This window comes from Ambystoma mexicanum, chromosome 5q, assembly GCF_040938575.1.
Source record: "Ambystoma mexicanum isolate Mex_15411 chromosome 5q, UKY_AmexF1_1, whole genome shotgun sequence".
Lineage (NCBI taxonomy): Eukaryota > Metazoa > Chordata > Amphibia > Caudata > Ambystomatidae > Ambystoma > Ambystoma mexicanum.
In genome coordinates this window covers 860266102-860271676 of record NC_090933.1, presented here as the reverse complement: position 1 = coordinate 860271676, position 5575 = coordinate 860266102, and the positions used below count along the sequence as shown (strand labels likewise).

Below are 5575 nucleotides of genomic sequence, written 5' to 3'. Positions count from 1 at the left end.
GAATAGTGGTGAAGGGAGCCTTTGGAGCTGGGGGAGGTGTGAGTGCAGGAGACCGGAGTGGCTTTTCAAATGATTCACTGTTAGTGGTGGTGGGTGAATAATTTCAAGGGTGGGGCATTCATATTTACTTTAATTAGCAGGAGTGACCTAGCTGGGGGTCTTACCCTGAAAATGTTTATTGTAAAATGACATTTTGAATTTTACGCTATAATTTGGGAGAACAATTGGGTTAAAAGTCAATAGGTTTACTATCCGTTCTGTAGCGTAACTCATGGAAAAAAGCAAACACATGCCAAGTCACCAACTCAACACTGGATACATTTAAAACACTTTCATGATTCTGCACCCACAGTATCTGCTAGCATTCCCATTATAAAATACTTTCATGATTGTGCCCACACTATGGGACACTGCGGTCGCTGTGAATCACAGCTCATGCTGCTTAGTCTACACCCACAATCTATGGCAGCATGACCACGTGAAATGGGGGAAGAAGCGGGCACTACACATTTTACAATATATCCTTTCTTCTTATAATGTTTGTCCGGTTTAATAGGAGCTATCTGGATTAAGATGATCCTTTGACACTGGGATCCACAAAATTACCAAACACAAAAGTTAGGTGTTACCACCCAGCAATGCCAGATGCTCACATATGGCTCGACGCTGAGCTCATGATTTATATCCATTCAGGTATTCCAATGTCTTTCATGTAATTGAATATATTCATTCTGTGATCCCTCTATGGAAAATATGTGTAATAATTCACGCTATTTTGGACATAGTTCAAAACATATTTTAATCCAACGTCAACCAATATTCAAATTGGTTTATATCAGGCAAAACAGTTCCTAGGTCAAGATATGGACCAAAGGCCAATGCATTTCGGAGTCACGCTCCATCCTCAGGGCTTAATGTTTGAGCCTTGCAGCTTCGGAACTCCGATCCTAAGTTTCCACATTGATGGTGTGAGCTGGCTTCTAGAGCGTTTCCATTTCTGCCCAAGCTGCCCGCCTGAACTATGTCCGAAATAGTGCGAATTATTACACATATTATTCATAGAGGGATCACAGAATGAATATATTCAATAACGTGAAAGACATTGGAACACCTGAATGAAAATAAATCATGAGATCGGCGTCGAGCCATATGTGAGCATCTGGCATTGCTGGGTGGTAACACCTAACTTTTGTCTTTAGCATGACCATGTGAAACATTTTGTTATGCTTCCTGCACCCAAATATGTGCCAGTGATACACTGTAAAATACTTTCATGATGATCCCCACAGTATATACAATCTTTTACTTATGTCTCTATTGTCACTGTAAAATACTTTCAGAATAATACCTGTACCCACAATATATGCCATCATGATGCCAGCATGCATTCGGTTTGCAAAACCCTGACAAACACCCACATTATTTTATGTAAGAAAGCTTTTTGTACTGTGCAAAATGACCACAGTAGTGTTTTCACATATTCGTGTTTGTCCATGTGTGGACTCATTGTTCCCATGCCAGGGGTATCCATACTGTGGTCTGTGGAGGAAAAGAAAAGTATGAAAGAGGGCAAGGAAGGGGTAAAGTAGATGCAGGGTTAGGCTAACAGGTAGAGGTTTGGAGAAAGATGTAAAGGCTGCTGGCAAGAGCAATGCCCGTACCTTTTGGATGTATGGGATTCCAATGGGTGGGTCAGAGGGTGTGCAGAATTAAGAGAGCCTGTTGCACTGTTTGAGATACAACGTTTTTCATGGAGGCAATGTTGAGTAATAAAGTCTTACAATTAGTGTGTGTTTGTGTGTTATCGTGTGATGGGCTTGAGATGTGCTCAAGTGGACATTTGCCGTCTGGAGTCCAATATATTTTTGTTCTTTTATTTACTGCTTTCAAAAAATCCAGAATCATAATTACAACTGCCCAGCCTGACTAACAAGAGTAGAAGAGTAAAGAGTAGACAGTGAAAAAGGAGAATGTTAAAGGAACCTTTAAGGAAAGAAGAGTAAAAAGGAGTAGGACTCTGTCCCTCAGTGTGCCGTGAAAACATTGCAATATATTGTATGCAAGTATAATGAGTTTATAAGCATATACAAATGAGAAATACAGGAACAGGACTAAAATAAAAATAAATATTGTACGGCACGTGCACCCAGGCACCAGTTTCTCCTTGGCTTTCTGTTCCTGTCTACCACTTCTTATGTTTGTATTTGGACATGCCTTCTCGCCCCAGAGCCGTCACCAACAGAAGCCCGCCAATGACTGACATGGTCTGAAAAAGTAATTCTTTAGGAAGTTGTGCATGGGCCAGTCGGTGGGAATGTTCCACAGGGTGTTCTGCAGTAGATTAATCACAATCAGCCACAGCACCGGCATCAGAGCTGCTGGACTGGTCTCAAAGCCGTCCCAAAGATGTCCTGGAAGATGGTGAATGCACTGGCTTCCAGGTGCAGCAGAGTCATGAACATGAGGACCAGCAGTACCCATCCTCGCAACTGCAGAGGAGAGTTGACATTCATGGTGGGGAAGCCAGCAAACATGGACTTCCCTTACAACCTGGACTATGCTAACAACAGCAGCAATCCACCACCCAGGGTGAGGTTTCTCATAAAAAAATTAAGATCCCATAAAATACTGTAGGCGATAGGCTGCATGAAGATACTTCGGAACAGCCCAAAGCAAACATACAGAATGAACCTCCGGGCCAACACTAGCACACAGCCAACAAGCTGGCTGAGCGTGTTAACAAGCAGAAAAAGTATGGCCAGGAAGAGGCCACAGCTCCACAACATGTTGATGTAGTAGCATCGCTGCTCACCCCATTGGAACCACTTGCGGACGCAATCCTGCAAAAAAGTTCTAATGCTAGAGGTGGGCCAGGTGAGGCAGGTACTGCTTCGTAACATGCAGAAACTGGTCGGCCACATCCTCTGTTGCACACATCAAGTCACTGGTGGGTGCCATATCTCACGCTCTTGGCCTAGGAAGGAGCCGCGCAAGAGCTGTGCAAGAGCCTCGGACACGAGTGGAATGGTGAAAGGGGCTTATAATCAATGAAAGCGTGGGACTGTCTGGCCTGTGCTTCTCAATGTAAAGAGGCATAACATGACATATTGTGGCCTCTACAGCAAGGCACCTTCAAATGCTGTAGGCTAGGAAGTGCCTCAGGCAAAATGTAATGGCAGGGTCACAATGGTGTCATGATTGACATCCTACCCTGCATGTCCGATCCTACCCTCCACCCAAAAGTGGGCTGTGGTAGGTTTTGAGGCAAAGAATACTGCTGCATCCAAAGCACGGCTCTGGAGAAAGTTGTGTCTGTGCGTTTGTGCAAGAGAAACTACTACAGCTGAGCATCTGACAGGCTTATTATTGGACCGCAATATTGTCATGGATCCACCTTCAGTGTGCTATGTATCAATACCTATTCCCCTGGTGTGTATGATAAACATTACATGTTATCAATATTTCCTCAACTCAGTTCTATTGCTAAAATAGAAAGTATTTGCAATAAAGTGTCTTTTATACACACAAATAGAAACACATTAATAATGCTCTCACTCTCTTGTTTAGCATTTATGAGATCATATTTGAGCAATTGAAATAGAATAGTCAAGCAATATATAGTTCCTAATATTAGCAATACTTTAGTGGAGTAGATTCCACCATCCTACTGTGGTAACATTCTAAAATGTTTAATCCACCCAATACCAATCGCCAATATGTATGTAGACATTGTGGCCCAGTAACACTTAAAATCATACTCGCTATTGTGATGTTGTGGATTGAGAAGCCAGGGGACAGGTGAGGTTATACCGACCAGCAGCTGGATAACCCATTAGGTGAAATGGTCAGTTAGCTAAGAACAAACTAAAAACAATCTACAGCAGTGGGTCAAAATGATTACAGATAAAACATGTTGCCAAATATCTGCAAAGGATTCCTGTTGCCCTTCCTCTGCACTTTGATGGATCCACTTATCATTGCCAAAAGAGTATGAGGAGCAACACAGGTTACATATGGATGCAATGTCAAAACGCAGTACCTCCCTAAAATCAATGCATCACCAGCACAGGTAAGAATGAAAGGCTAACAGAGCAAAACATATCATGGTGTCTCTTGATAGTCCTCCAATGGAAAACAATAATGCATGTTCAAATAAATGTGTGTACATGTGGCTTATTTTAGCCCCCATAATATTGAAATAGTAAATAGTATTGAATTTGGAAAAAATTGAAAGCACATTTTCAGGCCCTATGAACTTGTGGTGAAGTCATTTGAGAGCTTTTGCTGTCCAATACCAAGGCAGTACAATTTTGTAATGTAGTTTTGAGAATAGGTTCATGCTGGCAAAATGTCATTATTTCAACCCATATATTAGCAATACATTCTTGGCCTACTCATCAAATATTCTTGCTTCCTGACCCAGACAGGTCATGATCTTGTTGGCCAGAGGACCTCTAGGCTCTTGACCTCTCTTGGTCAACAGTGGTACAGCCTTGGTGGAATCTCAGGAACTTGCTCAAGGCTGCTGAAACAGTGGGGTTTTAAAATTTAAGTCCCACACCCGTTTCCCTGTTAGCTAATCAGATTCTAACAGATAATGTGGTGATTGATGTAATCAATAAGAATAGTTAAACAGGTCATCTTGTTTGTTTACAATTAAACTGGCGGCAAGCTTGTTGTTATCTGTCACTTATATGAGAACTGGCATGTTTGGGCAAGATAGCTTTTGACCAAATGATAAAAATACATCAGTGCTTTATATTACGTTATGTTATGTTATCTTTATTTATAAAGTGCACGTACGCCGAAGCATCTTGGCGCTAAATCTTTATCTTGTTTTATCTTGTTCAACTAATGATTGCACATGCTTCTCATTTCTTGTGCTTTTATGCTGCTGTTTTAATAATAGTGCTAGCAAGTTGCTATGCCCAATGCCTGAAGAATACTGATAGTGACCAAGCGCTCATTAAAGAAAAGCAGGTAGATTGTTTTCAAAAACAATGTAGCCAACTGGATAAGGCTATTAGGTAGACTTGTTGCTTAGGTAATTGCTTATCTTGGGAGTCCCACATCGAAATAAGTAAAATCCATTTCCTAAACGCCTCAAACCTTTTTTGGTTTCCAGTGTACACAATAACCCCATAATTCATTCTGAAATATTTAAGTACTGATCTGTATATTTCCAATTGTGCTCAAGAAGATATGGCTAGACCAGTCAGTAGCTGGAATGCACATGTGTGAAATATATCTCTGTCCAAGTAAAGACGAATGTTTAATATGTCGCTACAGACTGAAATGGCCTAACTTGGAATTTAGAGCTGTTCATATTGTAGCCATAGGATGCCATATGGTGGTACGTAGCCCAGTGTCCGGATCCAAGAGACAAACCTGATAGCAAGATCATGTTGGAATACACTTAGGATTAAAATTGCTTATGGAGCACAACCCTGTTTTGTAAATCAATTTGGTGAAAGACACCACACTTTGGTCACATGTCAAATTGATCATGCATGTAAATCGAAAGGAGAAGATTCATACTTAGGATCGCAATGGGTGGGACAAAAAGTTATGCAAA

At 41.3% G+C, this 5575-nt stretch overlaps 1 pseudogene; it reads right to left on the bottom strand.

The window, feature by feature from the left end:
* Positions 1-2182: 2182 nt before the first annotated feature.
* Positions 2183-2958, bottom strand: LOC138498650 (surfeit locus protein 4 pseudogene; annotated as a pseudogene).
* Positions 2959-5575: the final 2617 nt, after the last annotated feature.